Raw genomic sequence first — 23,634 nt, 5'->3', positions numbered from 1 at the left:
CCTAAATACAGCTTAACTGTCTTTCTAAATGTAACAGGTTTAACTAAGAAACGACTGTGTATAGTCAATCAATGACTGTGTATAGTCAATCAATGAGACAATACAAACAGCAGTTACATGCACGCTAAGAAAAACTTCAAACCAATTTCATATTAACTGCTAGTAGAAGACAACAGTCTAAACTGAACTCTTTCTAACAGCTATATGCTATTTTGCCAACTAACTACATGTACATTGTAGACCTCAAGGCAACAAACAGAAGCTGGGTGTGGCAACTGTCAAGTGTTGAAACATTTGTCCGTTTTCCATCTTGCGGACTTTATATCTCGCATAACAATCAGGTCAAACAAACATACACACTGTGTAGGACTGTCTGTACATGCTTGCTTGTGTATCTGAAGACAGAAATGATGCTGAAGTTGAGATTTTTGAAAGAATGGGAATCACATGACATGGAACCTGCAGTTTAAAAATGTTTTGAAAGGTTTCCTTTGAAACAAAGTAATTGGTTTGGTTTGAATTTTGTGCAAAGCTACACAGGGCTATCTACGCTAGCCGTCTTTAACTTAGCAGTGTAATGCATTAACCCACCTGGCCATGCCGGGCCCATACTTAGTGTGTAGGACTGTCTGTACATGGTAGCTATGTCCAAGACAGAAATGATGCTGAGATTTTTGAAAGTATGTGGATCATATGATATGAAACCTGCAGTTTAAAAATGTTTCCTTTCAAACAAAAGTAATTGAAACTTAGATAACATAAAAATTTCAAATTATAAAACACATAATACAAATTTTATTTTCATACATTGATAATAATTAGTTTAAATTTTGAATGTAATCAAGTATCATATGCAGAAAAGAATTTAAAAATGGCACCGACGTCCATAGGGTTAAGAGTAATTACATCATAAGAAAATTTACATTTATTTCTATGATTTTAACAGTTTCTTCAGCCTTGCTTCTTGTTATTTGTATGCTTTGTTAAAGTATTTGTAGTTTTAAATAGTCATATATGCTCTAATAAAATAACGTCATTCACATTTTCATTAATAAAGTAAGTTTACCTCTGTATTTAAACATGAAAAATCTATACATTCTTAATCAATGTCACAGATTTTCTGATATCTTAAACACTTTAGTGACAGATGAAAAAAGACAACTCTTGTCAAACCAAACAGTGGGATTTCACCATCACTCTTATAATACACAAATAGCCCCAATGTGTAGAACAGAATTGTTGTTGTTGTTGTTGTTTTTTGTTGTTTTTTTTAGGGAGAGTGAGGGGATAACAGAACAGTTATGATGAACACATAGATCCATGCTACAACTAACCACTGGACCATACTTGGTTCAAACAAGAAGAGGCATTAGAGTGACTAACCAACAAATAATAGCCCTAAAATCTTGTAGCAATAACCAAGCACCTTTGGAAAGTTCAGCAGATTTTTCTTCCAACACACAAGTTTCAGTAAGACCTGGTAAACCTTCCCAAGAGCAACCTTTTGGAGCCTTTTCAAACCTGAAAATTTAATACATTTTTAAAAGAGCATACGATAGCAAAAAAAACAAACAAGAATAGTTACTGAAAACCTGGCCATTAACACTATAGTCTAGAATGGATGAATAAAGCTGTCCTGTAATTAGAACAGTAAATATAGATTTCCATAAACCTCATTTCAAAAATAACTAGGGCTTGATTATAATAGACAAAAACTTATCTTTACAAGTGTAATCTTTAGTGATCATAGCATTATAAAAAGATATGTAGCAACAAAGGTTAATTTCTCTTTTGAATAAAAATTTACATTGCAGTATTCTTTAACAAATTGTTTAGGCAGAGTGTACCTGAGGAGACTTTGTAGAATGGATCTGTCTGTTGTGAAGACAAGTGTAGAGGATAGCATTTCAAAAAGTCTTCACATGAAAGGCGGAAGACTTTCGAAACGTTATCTTCTAGACATGCATCTCCACAACAGGTAGATGCTGTCCATTCTACAAAGTTTCATTACATTACAATGGTTTTTTTGTTTTAAACTGTGTGCATGTATTGATGCACGCAACACACACACACAAAGCAGACAGAACATCTATTTCCTGCTTATAACTAATTGTTTCTAAAATGTTAACTTCTACTTCTAATACAGAACAATGGAACTCCACTTTGTGAGGAAAAAGAACATTAAATGAATGTAACCAATATTAAATATTTTAAATTTAAAAATGCTACAACAATACCTCAGGTTAATGTTAGTTCAATTTCATGATTTTCAGACAACTAAAAAGGTGAGAAAAACAATCTCCTATCTACTTACATGTTGATTAAAGTTAAGTTGAGATGATGTAGTCGACGTAGGTGACCAGATACAAAATTGATATCTGGAGTAGAGTGAAGAGTCGAAGCAAGAACTTGATGAGTTTTGGGGCTAGATGTCAATGGATCAGGCACATGCGGACGTGACTCCATGTTTCGAGTCGTTAGAGAGCATTCTGATCTGAAATATAAAACAAAATAAAATTATTACAATATGTCTAAAAAAATTAAGGTTTCATTACAAATTTGTCTGATAGATCTGATTTTTTTTTCTTATCTAATCTGATCCCTCTCAGAATAGAATCCAAAGTGAATTCATTCAATTCAAAATTCTTATCACTTTAAGAAATAAACAAACTTTGTTGTTTCAATTTTACAAGTTTGTTTTGAATTTTGTGCAAAGATACACGAGGGCTATGTGCACTAGCTATCCCTAATTTTGCAGTACAAGACTAGAGAAAAGGCAGCAAGTCATCACCACCCACTGCCAACTCTTGGGCTACTTTTTTACCAATGAATAGTGGGATTGACAATCACATTATAATGCCCCTACAGATAAAAGGGCAAGCACATTTGGTGTGGCAGGGATTCAAACCTGCGACCCTCAGATTACGAGGCGAGTGCCTTAACCACCTGGCCATATCAGATCACTTTACTTCATCTTATTTCCTTCATAATAAAAAAAAATAACTGTAACCATGATTTATATGGTTTGGTAAGAAATGAAAAATTTTATTATCCAATTTGGATGTGAAAGTGTTACAGATATTTTTACACAATCCCATTCACCCACTAGAAGTCAGTAGTTGCACAATACATGAAAACTATTTTTAATTGCAATAAAGTAAAGTAAGTGTTCTATATAAATACATTTTTTCAGTTATATAACATGGCAAAAAGGCCATGTAAAAAAAACTAAATTCTTAATTTAGTAAGCCTCATTCTAAGTATTGAAAGTTTGACTTCATAATAATTTGATGACTTTAAAAAAGTATCATGTTTCACATTTTTTTCCCAGAATAAACTCTCAGATTATTTTAAAACTAAGTTTACAGAGTTAAAAATATAGAAAAGTACAAAACTTATCTTTTAAAGAATGTAAGTTTAGTTGGCCTTTATTTATTAATATCATTATCTATAAAAACCAAACCATATGAATTGTATATACTCTCCACTTTAAATAAGTTTTAACTACATGGTTAAGAAATTTTTATTGATCAAACACTCACTTCAGAGATTTAAGTAATATTTCTTTTTGAGATTTCAACTTTGCAACCTTCTCTTTTAAAAGCTCAATTTCTGCATCTTTCTCCCTTAGTTTTTGTCTTAGTATGTAGACAGTATCTTCCAAGCTTTCACAAAATGCCTACAATTTCAAAATTGCAATTAGAAACTTGAAGAGCAAATGATACATGAACATCAAAGTGTAGATTATTCACACACAGAAAAAATTAATATTTTATTCAATAATCATACCAAATAATACATTTAAATTATTCAAATCATAATTTATATTTTTGTGGCATTGTACTTTCACTGGCAAGTTCTTTTAAAATGATACAATAAAAATAAATTGAAGTCCACTTCAGGCAAACTATAACAAACAATTTCCTCTTAACATTTTAAAAAGCTTGAATACTTATACACTGTCACAAATTATAAGATCTACATTACAAATAACATTAACAAATATAAAACAAACCATTTACTTGTATGAAATAACTTGATAAGCACATAAGCAAATACAGATCAATTACTTCCTGAAAACTTGCTATTCAATTTTGTCTTAAAAGAACTCAACACTTTATAGCTACTTTTTATAGAATATATGAAGCTAAATCATAAATACAAAGTTCTGGTCACATGCTTAGGATGTTCTTCACCTTCTAGTTAACAAAAAAAAAATACAACACTAAAAATACTGACAGATAAATTTTGAGACAAAACCTCATGAAAAAGAGCTAATGTTTGTTGTGTATTATGAAGCACATTAATTTCCAATGGAAAATGAAACTTGTACTACATCAGCTGCAATGTTTTGAACAACATTGGGTTTTTCTAGCTCAGCCTGGAAAATGACAGAGAATGTCACAATATATAACAGTGTGACAGATCTTGTTCAGAGATGTACCTTTCTATTTTAGGATGACACAGATTATAATATTAGCCATATCTCTTAATACTGGACAGCATATACCATACTATGATCTACTGAAATTGGATGTTAAGCTAGATAGGCTAATGATGGATATTATGCAGCTTTTCAAAGTGTGAGAAACGTATGTCTCTTATCTTACAGTAATGTCAGAGAGAGAAACAAAAAATATGTTTACTTGCTAATTACAAGTTTGTGTTTTTACAAGTTGTATCTTTTACACTGAGTAAAACAATTTTAATTAAACAAGTACGACATTTGACAAGTGGTGCACAAACTCTCAATCATTCATAAATCAAAAGTTCCTCATTCAGTTGTGTGATGTTTCTTTATATGAAACACAATTACATTATTTATTTTCTGCTAATTTATAATAATAATAATAACAGAAAAAATTTAAAAGTTGAAACAGTTCAAATGAAGTTGTTTGAAACTGTGATGACTAGATTTTCTATAAGCCAACTTAGGTACTGTTCAAGAATAAAGAACTAGATATTAATCAGAAAACAAATAACAGCTACAATTCTTTAGATACTATATCATACATTTTTTTTTCCCCATTATTACCACATGGTCAAATAAATTGATGATAAACTATGAGATGTTGATGTATGAGGTAATGATAAAAACTAAAAAATTAAAGTATTTGGCACACGTACATTTGATAAGATATACTCTTCAAAAAAAGAAATGCAAAAGGGATATTTTTGTTATTTTAAAGAGAAATATATGTAATAATGTTACAAGCTCAGAGTATATGATGTTACATGTGTTAAGGCACTGATTGTCAGACCAAAATGACAATAAAAGTTGTGCACTTTGAAAACATCGGATGTTTCGCCAAAACGCATTCATGTCCAATAAATTTGTTTGAGAGATCTGCATGTTCTGCAAGTGCAACATGTGCAAAATCCCTATAAAAGTGACAGGTTCTCGGTTTCCATAGCTCATTGTTAAGCCATCGACATGCAATACAGTTACGCCAAGACTGACTGAAGCACAACGCAACAACGCCATTGGTCGCTTGGAAGCAGGTGAATCTCGATCAGATGTTGCCAGAGCTGTGAATGTCCACCCAAGCACCATCACAAAGCTATGGAATCGTCACCAACAACATGGATCAACTTGTGACCGCCCACGATCTGGCAGACCTCGTGTGACCACGCTTGCACAAGAATGCTACATCCGTTACGCCACCTTCGGGATAGGACCACCACTGCGACATCTACTGCCTCAACCATACCAGGGCTGCGTAGGATTTCCGATCAGACCGCACGCAACCGCCGACGAGATTCTTAGGCCCCATGTGCAACCCATCATGGTGAACGCCAACGACGTTTTCAACATGACAACGCCCGTCCTCACACAGCCCGACTCACCACCGTCTTCTTGAGACACCACAACATCAATGTTCTTCCCTGGCCTCCAGATCACCAGATTTAAACCCCATCAAACATCTTTGGGACGAGTTGAACCGATGTCTGCAACAGCAACAACCTCAACCGCAGACTCTACCTCAGCTTGCAGCAGCTTTGCAGGCTGAGTGGACAGCCATTCCACAAGATGTGATTCGTCATCTCATCGCTTCCATGGGCAGGAGATGCCAAGCAGTTATTGATGCTCACGGGGGGGGGGGGGCATACTCATTATTGATGTTGAGTCCACACTCACTAGTTGAAGTTTAACATGACTTCGCCTTTGCAGACTTTGGATGTTCAGCAGCAAAGTTTCACACATGTCATACAGAACTACCCGAATAAGCTTGTTAACAATATGTCTCAAATTTTGCCTTTTGCGTTTCTTTTTTTGAAGAGTATATGTTAAAATTAGTAATGCATATAATATATACCAAAAAAGAAAATTTCAAAAGATCTAATAAAATAAAGCATTATCCATATGTTATGTTGATGACATCTGGCATTTAAAAATAGTTCAACTTAACCAAATGTTTACTGCTTAGGAAAGTTTATATGCTGAAAATGATGAAATGCTATTTTATATACAACAATCTGTTCCATTGTACAAAATAATCTTTTCTGTTGCACACAGAGAAATCACAAGAATTATTATACACTATTTCAGTCAGAGATATATTAAAAACCTTACTCTACTGTCTTCAAGAGTTTCATCATGACCAGGTGGGTCATCTGCACAGATAAATTCTTGGACAGGTTTACTAAAAACAAAAATATAAATGATTAAATAAAAACTTCAGAATTATATTTTAGAAGTAAGTAAAATAAAAAATAATAATAATGGTTCCTGTAGAAGCTCTTATTGTTGAAAACACAAGCAAAATATGATAATTAGTAAATTCAGTCTTACTAACTTCAATACAGATAAAAAAAAAAAAGACAAAAGTATAAAGATTATTAATTAAATTATACAACTCTCGATGACAAGAAACCCATCTGTTCTGAGATGCATAATTATACAAGTGATTCTGCTCTTTAAGCATTTGTAATAATTTTTTCACTAAAATATCCAAAAATATATATTTATTTTGTGGTGAAAAGTTGTTGAGTTTATACCTTAAGTATAAAGATAACTTATCTCACACTTCACCATCATTCAACTTATCATTGGGGTTATGATAAACAGCAAAAGGTTGCATTTCTTAACACTGTATGATTAACTTATTTTGTACAACAGTCTCAAGTCATTGTTTTAAACTAGTTTTTACTTATTAATACAGAGATTAATAAAAAATATAACTTTCAACACAAACAGTGTCCACATCTGATATGACTGCTCTCTCTCTCTCTCTGTCTCTCTCTCTCTCTCTGTGTTTGTGTGCATATATATATATATATATATTATATATTGTGAACCCATTTTAGAGATTATATATTAAAGCCACTGTTGGAACACACTGTTACCTAAACATGAACTTTTCTTTGCTCTTGGTGCTATGACAGTCACGTATTTTTCCCTGCATATTTTCACTAACTTGCCTCACAAAATGATGTCCTTGTGTATGCACATGAATAAGTAATAATATCCAGGTGCACAAGCTCAGGGCATACATAGACGTGTGCATGCACACACGTGTCTGTGTGGAATTTCTATTTATAATATAAAAGAACCACTTTTCTTTGTGTTTTTGGTTTTTTAGATTGCCTCATTAAAAGATGGGCATCCCAATATGCACAGGATCCATATAATGTGTGAAAATTTTCAGATTTCTAGATTATTTCCTCTTGCAGCTATGGCAGTCACATTTCTTATTCATGTGGCTTTTTTACACAAAATGGTGTGGATATGCACATACACACACACACACACACACACACACACACACACACATAGTTAAGCAATAATATCCAGGTGCATACCTTCAGGGTCCATTTAACATGGGTGCAAAATTCAGGTTTCTAGGTTCTTTCCTATTTGAGCTATGGTGGTCACATATTATTTACGAATGCGATTTTTTTCACTAGTTTGTTGATTGAAAAAGATGTGCTTGCACATGCACATAATTAAGTAATAATACCCAGTTGCAAACCCTCAAGATTCACTTAGTACGTGTCCAAAATTTTAGGTTTCTAGGTTCTTTCCTCTTGGAGTTATCGTAGTCACACACACAGATCCACAGACATGCCCTGTTATTATTATATATCACAGAGGTAACATTTAACAACAGGTTTAAAGAAAATGAAGTATCTTGCAGCTGATTAAACTGCAAAGGTACAAGTTTGATACTTATGTTAAAAACTCACCTTTTAAGGAGATATTTCTCAGTAATTATACTATTTACAAATGATTGCAGTCCAAGCAATCGACCTTCTAGGAAAATAGGATCAAAATTGTCTCCAAATTACTTTTTACCTGGAAGTTTGAGTCTGAGGTCAGGAAACAACACTCGTAGCTGAAAAGCAAAAAATAAATAAATAAACAAACAAAAAAATTGCTAGCTTGATCCAGTTCATTCACAGTATTCTTAATAGATAGCCACATTGTAATATTATCAATGGTGGTAAGACACCTATTTTAATCAAGCTATTTAATTTTTTTTATTTTTTGGTAGGCTGAGTAGTAATCTTTATAGTTTTGCTTTTTCATGTGTTCTTATACAAATTTTGGTTTCTAGAGGCTTGAAAATAAGTATTTATTTTATTCAAAACCCACACATACTCTTATATGTAAATTTCTACAAATGGTGGGGTTAAATACTAGATGCTGAATGTTTGTTCTTGAAAAAGAATGGCCCATATTCTGAAAGCACTCGAGTTAGAGTTTTTATTTGCCCACTCCTGATAAACTTCCAATCTATAATACATAAATTCTTTCAATTATTTTGTCTGAACATTATTTTTGTACCATAAATAATTATATAGTAAAGAATTCTAACCTTTCATTCACTGCTTATGTAGTAGTTACACATGAAAAACATTAACAGTTCTAAAAATTATATATTACTTTGTAACTTTTATTTTCCACATTATTTTCTATATTTAGAATATATTTAATAAACTTACATGGAATTTTACTAAAATAAAAAAATAAACATACTTTTCTATTTAATCGAACAAAATCTGTATATCTTCTGAACACAAACCAGCTTTTTCCACTTATCTGATCTTCAATTCTTATCTTAAACACCTTCAAAACGAAATAATGTCAGTGAGTACTGTTCCAACAAGAATTCAAAATCTAAATTGTATTTTACAGACACATTTTACTAAACCACATTTAGTATCTTCAGTGTGAGCTGCATTATATCCATATACATACACAATTCTAAAGGTTTTGTTATTGCTGTTAAAATACAAGGATTAAGTAATCTGAATTAAAGTGTATGTTTCACATATGACTTAAACAAGCTGTCTTAAAATTTATTAAAAATTAAAAAAACTTATGTTTTGGCAAATAAAGTAATGTAAACTAATTATATTGCACTAAATCTAGAAATGTTTTTGGTATAAAGATAAAAAAGTTTGATACAAAAATTACTTCTATATAAAAATGAAGTTAAAGATCCATACATGAAAAAAATTGTTTTAATATTGGTGATAGAAGGTGTTTCCTTTGAGTTGCATATTTACATGTTAAAAGAAAGATCACAAATCTCATTTTAGGTCATTTTTCTGTTTAAAAAAAAATAAGAGACGCACATCATTAGTATGGTACTGTAAATATCCAAATCTTTCCACTTGCTTTTCTTTTTAAAGTCCAGCCTTTCAATAAAAGGTGATCTACCCTTTAAATGCCACAATTTAAACTTCTCAAGAACAGACAAATTTAAATATTTTCTATAAACTACATTGTAACAGGAAACCATTTATTGTTGAGGAATGATTCACGTGTTTGATCCAAACTATAACAAGTACATTAACTTTCCTGTAATTCTGTTACATTCTACATAAACATTCCACATGATTTCCTTAACTGAAAAAAGTTAACTTGCTTCAAATGCTCATGGAAACTTCCTCAGTTACAATAAAGTTAACTATTCTTTAAACTGATACTAAAATCTGATAACTAAATTTAAGATGAGGTGGGTAGATAAAAACAACTTATTGTTGAGTGTAAAAAGTTTACAATTAAAATCTAGAGCACTAGATTGTCTTCAACAAACAAAACAAAAAATCTATGTTACAAGCAAAAACATAGCTTATCTGATAGCCAATTATTTTTTGCTTTTCTTAGTATAATGTAACAAATATTTTGCTATGTTTTATCTACTTTCTTAGTCCTAATAATCCTGATTAAATGCAAAATTTTGGTTCCCAACAACAATGAAAGAAACATTTTTACTTCAAAAGTTTTACTTACGATAGGTTCTTGACCAAACTGCATCACTTAATCTATTATTTTCCAGTGTTTACTAGTCCATTTTGAATAATGACACAAAAGCTTGAGGGAGGGAGGGGATGTATTTATAGTTCTACTTTCTAACACCATTACTTTTTCCTCTACTGAAAACTTGTAAACACTAAAACACTCACCGTGAAACGAGATCGTTTTTCTGTAACCTCATACCCTATGATGGGCACACAATAGTTTTTGCAATAATTTGGTGGAACTAAAGAGTAAGACTCCTGTGGTGAGGAACCTGCTTCTTGTGTTGATACACTGCATGTTGCATCACTTGTACTGATGTCACTGATAGAATTTAGAGAACTGAGCTTACTGCTTGAGACACCCATTCTTTCACCCAATATTTTACTGTCCTCTACACTATCTTCAAATTCTTGTTCTAAAATGGTTTCAGATTTTCCTGATTATATCTTCTAGTTCTGAAGAAGATGTTTTATAAAACAACAAATTAGAAATAGTAGCAGATGGATCTTTGAGCCTTACTTGCAATATTTATTACTTCTCTGCCATTCTTGATATAAAAAAAGTTGCTACCTGATGCTAAATGGATCACTTTACGACCAACTGCTGACACTGTAATAACACCACATGGCCATACATGACTTGGCAATATTTCAAACTCTAATACCTGCAAGTGATAAACAACATGAATTGTAGACACTAAATATTATAGTTATAACTTAATTTGAAGGTTTTAACTAAATGTTATTCTTCAACCTACATTCCAGATTTATCACAAAGTTTTCACAATTCATGGTATTCACAACTTTAATTATACTTACCATTTTATTTTATTATGAATAAGATTCATCAATGTGTTTCACTATTTTAAAACTATTGTAATAGTAAGTTTTTGATGATATTCTTTAGGTCTTCAGGTTAAATGAACACTCTAGAGAAGAAAAGTTTGTTTTTTTTAATTCTGTAAACTAAACAATGAGCTGATGCAATCTACATATTTTATACAACTAGAAACAGGCAGGTGCTAAAGCAAAGCATATTACATGCTTATCCAATTAGCTATAAGCTAGAAATATTAAGATGTTGGCATTTTTAATTTAGCATGTAAACAACAACTAACATTTTCTGGTACATTTCTTCGAACTTGCTACCTTGAGACTAGTGAGTCTGAAAACATTTCAACAATCATCTGATTGCCTTTATTAGGTTTGGTGCTTGTAATTTTGCAGAGTATTTATAGCTGTAAGTGGATTGACTTGTATGCTAAATATGTTCTAATTGACTGTTAAGCACTACTTTGTGGGAGCTTAGTTGATGAGTTTAAATCTTTACCAGAGTTGCTGAGTTGACAAAGCAATGAAATTCAGAACTGATGAAGGCCAATGGAAAAGTACTAAACACACCATCAAGCTCATCAATGTGAGACAACAAGATTGTGAAAATGTACCACCAGAAACTTTTCAAAGAATACTGAACATCTATACACATATTACATGATACAAGTATGTGACACTACATAGAACAATTCACATACCCAACAATAGGCACACCACTTGAAGAAGCAATTTCTGTTTACACTGTTGTGATTCTTTAATATCAAACATTTTCAATTATCAGACCTTTCTAAAATCTTTATACTTTAGAATGTAAGCCTGGAGACAGTTCTAAGATTGAGCCAAAAAAAGTAAGTTCTTTGTGTAGCTTACCATTGTTTTTCCCCATATTTCACAAACAAAATTAAATTATTATGCTTAATAATTGTTAGGATTATTAAAAATCAGTACATAACAAGAAAAAAATATTTATGCATAACAATATTGAAACCAAATAATGATTAATCATGTGTGGGATAAAGGAATTTAAAATATTAATGTTATCTAGTGACATAAACAAAACAAAAAAGGCAAATAACCACACAAATATCACTCTAAACAAACTAATACGAATAATTTAATGTAATAAACTACACTGACATGTTATCGAAAAACTAACAATATTAATTGTACAATAAAATGTCCCCAACAACGACAGCAGTGAAAATAAGTTCAACACAGAATATCACTAGTATAGTGAAAGTCTAGTAATGTTTATGCTTTAAAATATTTAAAGAAATAGTAATCAGAAGAAGTAATTTTGGTTAACTGTGACATTAAATGGTACTCATAGGTAAATGATTATATCAATTAACCACATATCTATAGTCTAAGTACCACATGATGTTTTTTGTAGCCACAAGCTAGAGACAGAAAAGAGTGAAGCTACAGCAAAAGTACTTTTTTCATTTATCTAATATCTCAGCACTCAAGAGATAAAAATAAATAACTAAAATTCAAAAAATAATTTATATATTACACAAAATTTAAGAACCTGTGTTTAACTGTACATCAATAATCATGACTCAACATTAATGAAGCTATTTTAAGAAGTTAAGTAGCTCTTATCTGAATCAATGTATATTAATATCCACATTAGGTCTCAAAATTCCACAAGTTTCCCATAAACATTTAGCAATTATTATTCTTTTACTTTACAAAATCTCAGGTTTATGAATTATTTATGATATGCATAATAGATATGTGCTTTAGTTTTTCTTTGAATTTTAAAGACTAAGGCTAATATATAATGATTTGAATGCCTGCCACGAGCCAGCCCAGCATTTTTAGTACCAAGCCTAAAATGGTCAACAGAGGTATGATTTAGGGCTATTTCAATATATCTTAATGAATGAAGCTCAGCACAACTTTTAAAACAATAAAAAACAACAAAATTTAATGAAAATATGACATGATAAAACTTATGTGGATTATACAATGGTGGTGCACTACTGGGCATTATACCATCTTTCTTATATTTATTCTTCATTGCAGAAGTGGACTTATGTGGATTATACTATGGTGGTGCACTACTGGGCATTATACCATCTTTCTTATATTTATTCTTCATTGCAGAAGTGGACTTATGTGGATTATACTATGGTGGTGCACTACTGGGCATTATACCATCTTTCTTATATTTATTCTTCATTGCAGAAGTGGAATTTTTAATTTGGGAACTGCTACAGAAGCCATCTTATAATGCATCATGCACCTGCTACAACTTCAATCCAGTACTCAATTAATGAATCTCTTTTTCAGCTGATACATTAAACAAATTGAAATGTCCAAGTTCTTCTTTCATCCAGCTTGGACCCATTATTTAGCTTAATTACTGTAACTAAATCATTACATTCAAGACCACATCTAAAAAAAATTCAAGCACGATTCATTGCTACATAGTTTTAGTTTACAAGTTAATTTCTCCATGTTGGATTTCATGGTCTCAGGTCAGATCACAGGTCTGGACCAGCATCCCAAAAACAATTCCAAATATCTTCTATTTTACCTAACCAAAACAACCCAAATCCTTTCAGACTGACTTTTTTTTTCTGATCCACATCAAAATGCCAGATTGACTCATGTTGCAGATGTTAAGATGCTGGAAACTACAGAAGTGGAAAATCATCTATACACAATGAATAAATGATTTAAGAATTGCAATACAAAATTAATGAAAGGAATGAACAGTTAATGTGGTATTTATCAAAATAATAGTTTAAAATCCACAAAGGACAAGAGTAGCTACCTGATATCTCGTCACTACATCACCTAGGTTCTAATATGCATAAAAAAAACAATGCAATAATGAAATACAAAACAAAGAGGATACAAAACTTTATACAGTTTGAAAGGCTTATTTAAATAAATTTAAGGTGAAATAAACAAAAGTGTCTACATTAAAAGAAGGACTATGTATTAACTGCAGCAGGCATTTAGTGTAATTTGTTAATATACTAATAGTCAAGGGTGTTAATCAATTACATTCAACTCATTGACTATTCTCTCATCAACTATGTTCAATGCATCAATGCTCCCTCTAAAGTTTTCAATTCATGTGCAGAATGAATTTTTTTCATATACACCAGTATCAAGGCAATATGGCCTACCACTTTTGTTTTTATATTGGTGGGGAGGGGATATTTTTAGACCACTGATCCTATCCAATCATAAAGCTGCTTTGCAATGCTACCAATCAGTTATTTTGGCTTTAGGACTAATGACTGCCACAGTCATTAAGGCTATCGATGTGTTGAGACTCCTCACTGTTACTGAAGGTGTTCACAATACTTGATTGGTTGTTGTACAGCTGCACACCTTAGAAAAGTTACTGCAACTCGTTGATTATTCTTGCATGAATTACATTAAATGCATTGATTATCCTCACAGGAAACTTAAATAGTTCAAATTACCAAAAATGATAACAATCAGAAGTGGTTATTTTATTTTTGTGACATTAACTGATGTTGAAAAGTAAATAATTATATCAATTAATCACCCACTTTTACTCTAAATACCATTTTAATTTGTCTTTTTGAAGGACAAAAGAAAAATATGAATGGAATTTTTTTTATTTTTTTTTGAAGTTGAGCACAAAGCTAAACAATGGGCTGCCTGTGCTCTACCCATCACAAAAATCAAACCCAGTTTCTAGCATTGCAAGTCTACAGACATACTGCTGTGCCACTGGGAGACATGAATTAATATTTGTTGCTACTTATCACGAAGTGGATAGAATCACCTTTTTGTTGATAATTATGATTGTTTTGTCTAAAATATCATTTTCTTCAGTACTTAGAATTTCCCACATCTATTTAAAAAAAGAAAAAGATCTCAACTAAAAAGAGACTTCAAAATTAAAATGACTTGGTGGAGATATTAGATACACATATACATTTCATCATTCATACTGAAATAAATATGGTAATCAGGTTTACGTATTAGTAGGTTGCTTCATCAATAAAAACATTTCCAACTAGGAAAACTGTTAACATTGTTAACTAACAGAGATACAGGGCAGGTAGAGTTTTTACAAGATTCTTCACAACAGTCATTATAACCTTTTGGAAATTCAAATTACTCCACATGTGGCTGTTCTTTAATGTACCCAACACTGCTGTCATTTCTTTTGCACTTAGAAAAAACATTAAGTAACTCATGAAAATACTTTTTATGATCTATAACATACAGAAATATATTATGTTTATCAATTTAAAACATCACACTTTAGGGCATCCATAATAACTATATTATTTGAATTTCTTTTCATCTTTAATTTCAGCCCAAACTATGGAGAGTTTTTGTCAGTCGAAATTTATCATAAAAAGAGATTTCACAGCTATCATTTTCTGTATTCTGCCTTCCAAGATGCCAACGTACGTTTATGTCTGCGTTTGAGGTTTTAAGAAAAAATTAAAAGGAATCCAGCTTGCAAATATATATTATATGCAATGCAAGTTATCAGCAAACGCGATTCCATTCAATAGCTCGGAGATTCCACACATCATACGATCGAGAGAACTATTACTGTTACTCTGTAAAGCTATAAAAAGTTAGACAACGTTCTATTGAAATAAACTAGGTGTGTGGTATTATCTAAACACTACACTAACTTTCTTCCTTACCGGATTTCATCTAATGAAAGTTGTTCGCATTGCATTTCTCGATTACTGACGTTTTTATTTTATAACTCAGTTTATTTAAACTTTTTGTTCCACGTACGAAAGTGAAATGTGAATCTATTATAAAACAAATTATTTTTACTCGTTTATCACATTAAATCTTAACACTTATACATATATTCATAACCAATCAATTTAATTATGTTTAAGTGAGGCAGAAATATTTTAATACTCAATTCACTAAATTCAAATTTTCATTACATTACACAAGAATATGCCTAGAGTATATCTAGTCATCTTGGAAATTAATAACTAACAGCACATGTTACATCGGTTGTTCATTTCATTTTTCCCCACAATAAGGTGTTAAAAACAAATATTAAGAAACTTTATAAACGTTAGAATTTCAAAAGTAATGTATAACACATCATTATTAAGCGTTGGTAAATATAACTCACCCACTCCAGACTAGCTCAAGTTATTGTAAATAGCATTATAATTACATGCACCACAAGTCGAAGGTCATGGTAATATGATCGTGCAACTGTTTTGGTTCCGTTTGCATAACTGACGACTCACTGGAGTCACCATATGTAACTTGGCAACGACCACATAAATTAGTACAGGTTTGATTTTTCTTTATGGAAGGGTTTTTCGGTCTGATGTTTTGGCGCAAGATAGTTTTTACGAGAAAGTATTATTAAAAGACCGTGTTTATTATACGGAGAAAAAACATTCGAAAGATCAAAACATTATGCTCCAAATTATTCGTAAGTGAAACAACAAAAGTGCCAGGTGTATTTATATTTGAAAATATAGTATTATCAATAATGTTTATTTATATAAAAATCATTTATTTTTAATTGTCCTTTCAAATTGTGTGTGATGTGCTTTTGACCGACAAAAAAAAAAGAGGGGGTTACATAATTGGCACAATAAACGATGGTGTTGAAGTTAAAGCTTGGTCTTATTGTCAAGAACTCTCAATAAACCGAAAATGTAGAATGTTATTTGTAATAAGTATCCCGTTAAAGTTCAGTTTTTTCTTGTTTTTAATATTCCATTATGTTGGCTGCGACTTATGTGTTTTAGAGGATAAATAATAATGCATTCAAGTATATTAATTCCCCGAAAGGGGACCGAAAACTGCTTGGAAGGGTCAGCTGTTTTAACCACTTTTGTATTTCTATACAATAATATGTTGTCTGTTATTTAGACAACAATATTTCAACTTCAGAACTTAAAATGCCATACTCTAGAAAGAGCACATCCCGCTTCCGAACCCCAAGCTTCATTTAAACCAAACTTCAACCACAGACCAGCAAACCTGAACACAGTAAATAGGGTAGAAAAACATAGGTCACGTCAGTATAGAACCTTCCTATTTCCAATCCTCCAACTTAGACAAATACGAGAAATGTCACCCCCCAAAAAAAAACCTAATACAATTCATCAATTTAAAAAGTTGGAGTTGGGATGTTATTTTAAAATTAGCCCTAAAATTACTAAAGAGACATTAAAGGTTAGTGTGTTTTTTCAAGCTGGTATTGTTCTTGATGAAAAAACTCAAAACGACTAATAATAAAAAAAGACAAATGCGCCGAGTAGGGTCAAAACAAAACTACTTCAAAGCTCCTTCAGGGGTTGCCAAATTTGCTTAACGTAAGTTGTTTTTTTTTTAATTTCGCACAAAGCTACTCGAGCAGCTGTGCTAGCTGTTCCTAATTTAGTAGTGTAAGACTAGAGGGAAGGTAGCTAGTCATCACTACCCACCGCCACCTCTTGGACTACTCTTTTACCAACAAATAGTGGGATTGATCATCACTTTATAACACCCCCACGGCTGAAGGGGCGAGCATGTTTGGTACGACCGGGAGTCGAACGCCTTAACCCACCTGGCCATGCCGGGCCGCTTAACGTAAGAGTCACAAACCATAAACTTCAGATGTTTGAGAACCACAAAACATGAACAAATATCACACACATTTTCATTGTCACATAAATTTTATACAAATATAAGAAATATATGTACGTAATAATATTTATTAATGTATGTAGTTTTTAAACTGTTAATTTGTATTAATTTAAATAATCACAAAATACACATATATTTATACCAAATGTTTTCAGAATCTTGGCTGATTATTCGGCCTGGCATGGCCAAGCGCGTAAGGCGTGCGACTCGTAATCCGAGGGTCGCGGGTTCGCGCCCGCGTCGCGCTAAACATGCTCGCCCTCCCAGCCGTGGGGGTGTATAATGTGACGGTCAATCCCACCATTCGTTGGTAAAAGAGTAGCCCAAGAGTTGGCGGTGGGTGGTGATGACTAGCTACCTTCCCTCTAGTCTTACACTGCTAAATTAGGGACGGCTAGCACAGATAGCCCTCGAGTAGCTTTGTGCGAAATTCCCAAACAAACAAAGCTGATTATTGTTTTAATTATATTGAGCGTATTTAATACGGCAATGAACTACTGAAACATTTAAGAAACATGTGCAAAGTTACATTTCATTAACATTAAATAAGACTGCCAAAAATAAAAATAAAAGGGATAAAAACAGATATTTTTAATTATATTTATTTGGCTCAGTAAATATTTGGTAAAACATGGAAGAAAATATGTAAAACAATAAAATTAGAGATATTTTAATCAGATACCGTCTTACAAAATTTTAGTACTATCATAATATTTTTCTGACACAAACAGACATCGATACAATTATCAGGCTATTTATTGCTAGCAGAGGTTTTGTGAGATTCCATATTGGTTTCGAGTCGTTGAAATTCTGGCTGATATGTTGTCAAGGCTGTACCAATTAACTTGCCTTAGCCTAGCTTGTTTTGAATTTCGCGCAAAGCTACACGACGGCTATCTACGCTAGCTGTCCCAAATTTAGCAGTGTAAGACCAGAGGAAAGGCAGATGGTCATCACCATCCACCGCCAACTCTTAGGCTACTCTTTTACCAATGAACAGTGGGATTGACCGTCACATTATAACGCCTCCACGGCGATCCTCGGTTTACAAGTCGAGTGCCTTAACCACCTGGCCATGCTGGGCCACGTATTAGCTCCGTCAGATGTTGACTTGTAAAGACTGCACGATGCTTCGACTTCATAAACTTCATCACAGGAATTCATAGCAGTATGTTGTGCTGAAAATTGAGATGAGTCACACACTGGTTTCCTTCAGTTCAGGATATTTTATTTTTGGAACTTGCTTCCAGAACTCAATTGTGGAATGGGATTTATGGATCATCCTTAGACCCAGGTCCTCCTGTAGTTCTATTAGTTCCACCTCTACAGCAGATTATTTCTGTAACCAGAGGTTCGAGAATTGGACAACCATCATTGATCACATCAACCATGAATGGATTTACAAGGCGAAGCAGGGCTTCAGCTTCTGCAAGTCCTCAAACCTGTCTAGGGACTTATCAAGCAGTCCTTGTAATTTATCTTTGTATTCTTCCAGTTTGTGGTCTTTTATTTCAATATCAGAAAATGTATTTACTCTTCTTTTGAGATTGGTAAAGTAACTGAAGTTTCTTGACAATATGTCTCTTTGAAGAAATCTTATTTTATTCTTAAAGCTGAAAATTGTCTGAATAAGATTGGAAAAAAATATTATCTTTCCCCTGGAGTGCCAAGTTGAGAGTTTGTAGATGATTCATTATACCAGTAAGGAACATTAGATCTTGCATCCATTCATCACTTCCCAGCTAGATAGAATCTTTTCTTTTCTTCAAGAAAAGTAATAATAGGTTCCAACAGATCCACAAACCTATTTAAGACATTGCTGGTTGACAGCCATCTCACAGTGCAGTAGAAAGAGACATCACTGGGTTTATCTTCAAGCTCCAGTTCTTCAATAAAATTTTCGTACTGTCGGTGGGTCTTCCCATTTAAGCGTATGAAATTGACAATTTCAAGAACATATTTCATAACATCTTTATACTAGACATATCTGGCTGCCTGGTGCTCACAATGAAGGGAGAAACTCTGGAAAGTTGGGATCACTTTTCATAAGTACAATAAATCCTGCACTTTTTCCGACCACTGCAGATGCTTCATCTGTTGCAACACTGACGAGTTTGTCCAGTAGAATATCAGCATTTGTTAAGGCTCTGTCAAGCGCCTTTTTAATGTCAACTCCACGAGCTGTTTCTTTTAGTGACACTAAGTCCAGCATTTCTTCTTTCACAGTTACATCAGAGGAAATGTAACGAATAAATACCGCCAGTTGTGGGTTGTCTGGTATGTCTGTAGACTCGTCAAGTGCTAAGCCGTATGCAAGGGAATTATTTAAATCATTTTGCATTTTTCTGCAACATCAGCACTGATCTGGGAGATACGTCTCTCTGCAGTATGGTGTGAAGCTCGTGTTTGTGTTATTCGTCGCTGAAGTTTTGTGTAATTTGAATCTAACATTTCAACAACTTCAGCTATATTCTTCTCAACAAATTCACCATCAGAATATGGGCGTTTAGCACGAGCAGTATTCCATGATAACAAAACTAACTTAAGCCATTGCATTAACTTTCTTACTGAATGTTGTCAACAGTGTCTGCTAGCTATTCAGTGATGATTTTAACACAGTTAACTTGTTTTTCCGTAACTAGATGAAAACTTTTTGTGATTTGTTTCATAGTGGCGTTTCAAGTTACTAGCTCTGTAATAACTGAGATAAGACACAAAGGTTTGCCTCCTTTAACGGTGAATGAAAAATATTCCTCTCACTTTAGCTTAAAATGTTTGTTTTCATCTTCATACTTTCGCTTCTTACAATTTGATGGCACCATCTTCCTTCACAAAATTTTCACAGACACTTCTAAAACTTAAAGTGAAAAGAAACAACAAGCTCCAACACGCGCAACGCAACCAAACTCTACAGCGCCCAGTATCACACTAACACTCCGCTAATTTTAATGCCCGCAACACAGCCACACATGTCACAATCACACGATCGCAAGCCACGCCCACTAAAACTAACATTGTCAGCACTGGCTTGTACGATTACTGAGTCTCCAGCACAATTACTCTGTAATCTTTGTTGATCCAAAATGTCTTTAATCCATGACTCAAATCTAGCATTAAAATTATGATTTAAATTCTTAAATATATTTACTCACGTTTTAATCCAGTGGACTCAGTTTATACCTGGTAAATAATTGTAAAGCTTGAAAACTTTTTATTTACTTTTTATATTAATTGTGATGCAAAAAGGAGCTCAGTTGACATATTTCCGCGATCTGCACATTATATGTCTTATATATCAAAGAGCCGCATGTGAATCGCGAGCTGCGGTTTAGCCACTCCTGGACTACAGCTATATAAAGCAATACAAACCTCTTTGCCTACTTGCAGCACAATAGGGAAGAATACAAACAGCGTGTAACAAAACACTGAAAGACAAAAATTAGACGCAATTTACGTATTTTTCAAAGAGACGTTAAAGAACAAATAAACATGAACATGTTGAGACACTGACTTGAAGTTTTATGGTTCGTCTATTTTTCACATTATGAACCTCTCCCACCAGTTGTGACTTCCTTCAGTAGCCATGAGAACGAAAATTCTTTGTTTTAGTTCAGAAATCAATTACGAAGAAATGATCACTAGGAATGTTTTCGGTCCCCCGCTAGTACAGCGGTATGTCTCCGGATTTACAACGCTAAAATCAGGCGTTCGATTTCCCTCGGTGGGCTCAGCAGATAGCCCTTTGTGGCTTTGCTATAAGAAAAACACCCAGCAATGTTTTTGACATCAGCAAATCACGTGAATAAAAACAAAACATCGCAACTTAAAGAACGAATAACCCAATTTATTTTACTTCTTTCCAAAAAGTATACTAATTAAAGATGGTAAACGAAGCGTGTTTAACTCAGCTTCTGAATAACAAAAGTGCCGCAGCCTAAAGACTGCCAACAACATACTGTTGTAATTAGAATATCGAGTGTTCCATTTGTTATGCGTCGTTCATTGTGAGTATTCAGGTGATATACATCTTCAGCACAGTTTTCATTAGTTTCTCATTGTGAGTATTCAGGTGATATACATCTTCAGCACAGTTTTCATTAGTTTCTCATTGTGAGTATTCAGGTGATATACATCTTCAGCACAGTTTTCATTAGTTTTTCATTGTTCGCTATTAGTAGGCGATGGTTTGGTTTGGATATTTTGCAAAGCTACACGAGGGCGAGTATGTTTGTTGCGACTGGGAGTCGAACGCCTTAATCCACCTGGCCATGCCGGGCCCCAAACAGAAGGATAAAAATCATTTTGATATGCCCAGGGTTTATCCGGCAAACCTGACGCACTTAGCACGCGCAATATAATACTCACAAGCGTGTTCGTATGAGTAGAGAGGGAGAGAAGAAATTTGAACAACTTTGTTTTGTCATCAATAAACCAACGTGACAATTCATACTTCAGCTGTTTGTGCGGGATATGGAAACGATGCTTTAATTAAAGAGGTTTGTTTGTTTGTTTTGAATTTCGTGCAAAGCTACACGAAGGCTGTCTGCGCTAGCCGTCCCTAATTTAGCAGTGTAAGACAAGAGGGAAAGCAGCCATCACCACCCACCGCCAACTCTTGTGCTACTTTTTCACAAAATAGTGAGACTGACCGTCACATTATAACGACTCACAGCTGAAAGGGCGAGCATGTTTGGTACGACCGGGATTCAAACCCGCGACCCTCAGATTACGCAGTAAATTACGAACTAAAATTTGATAATATACTGTTTTAATATAACTGTGCATTCACAGTAGAAATATACATTCACGAAAATAGCTCTTTGTTAGAATACAATAGTAATTAATATTTTAACCCCATATATGTTAATATATTGGAATGAAAATGTTATAATAATGAAAATAGTTATCTTATTTATAAATATACTCATTTATTCGTATGAAGTTGATATTGAAACCTGTTCGAGATCATGTAAATAATGTAATAAATTAGAAATATTTTGAAAGTAACCAACACACTATTTATGCTCATGTTGGTGATGGATTTGCATAAAGTTTTAGCAGCATTGATTGAGTTTTGTGAGTTGCTCCATCAGTTGTGAAGATTAGAAAACAAAATCGGTTTAAAATAGTCGAAAAATGTCTATCAATAGTGTTGTTGTTTTTTATTGGATATTCAAAATAAGTTACACAATGGCTATTTATGCTAGCTATCTCTAATTTTCAACTGAGAGATTAGAAAAAGTTATTTAACACCACCCACCAACAACTCCTGGGCTGTTCTTTACTAACGAATAGCGAGATTGATCGTTACGTTATAATGTTCACACGGCTGAGAAAACAAGAACGTTCGACGACGGGTTTCTATTCCGCGACCCACAGATTGCAAGCTGAAAGCCCTGAACAACAGGCTATGTTAAGTCTCAGCAACGTGACGTGAGTCATATACCCAGGATTCCTCAGTTCTGCATGCTTTCCACTAGGCCATATCCTCTGGAATAAATATGGAATCTATTAAAAAGTAACGAAAATGATGACGCACCATTGATAATGAAAAGCAAGGTAAATAACTTTAGTTTTATACCACTTTGCATTATGTTACGTATTATAATTTATTTCAGATGAGTCTCCGATTTATCATGTTACGTGCATTACGTATTTCTATTTCAAATAACCGGAATTTTAAGTTGAGCTAAGTAGTTGATTAAATTTTAATGTATATTAAATGTATGTAATTTTCCAGCAAGATTGATACGAACAATGTCCTTTTTTAACACAAATATATTTTAACATACAAACATAAAAACAATACACTTTATAATATCGGTTATTACTAATAGTTATTACAAATAATGGTTTATATACAAAAGTGTTACAAATTTACGAACAGTACTGAGTCTTATATCCGATCTAGAACTG

The 23,634-nt window shown here is 33.1% G+C and overlaps 1 pseudogene across 1 annotated transcript; it reads right to left on the bottom strand.

Moving 5' to 3' along the window:
• Positions 1 to 1,337: 1,337 nt before the first annotated feature.
• Positions 1,338 to 21,248, bottom strand: LOC143250876 (uncharacterized; annotated as a pseudogene). Its single transcript, XR_013028416.1, has 9 exons — positions 21,230 to 21,248; positions 10,823 to 10,916; positions 10,417 to 10,667; positions 8,981 to 9,070; positions 8,188 to 8,336; positions 6,575 to 6,644; positions 3,543 to 3,679; positions 2,315 to 2,494; positions 1,338 to 1,521 (listed from the first exon to the last, which is right to left on the bottom strand). The product of XR_013028416.1 is annotated as an uncharacterized LOC143250876 (transcript).
• Between the last annotated feature and the right edge of the window lie 2,386 nt (positions 21,249 to 23,634).

This window comes from Tachypleus tridentatus, chromosome 5, assembly GCF_004210375.1.
Source record: "Tachypleus tridentatus isolate NWPU-2018 chromosome 5, ASM421037v1, whole genome shotgun sequence".
NCBI classification, from domain to species: Eukaryota; Metazoa; Arthropoda; class Merostomata; order Xiphosura; family Limulidae; genus Tachypleus; species Tachypleus tridentatus.
This window is presented reverse-complemented; position numbering and strand designations above follow the sequence as displayed.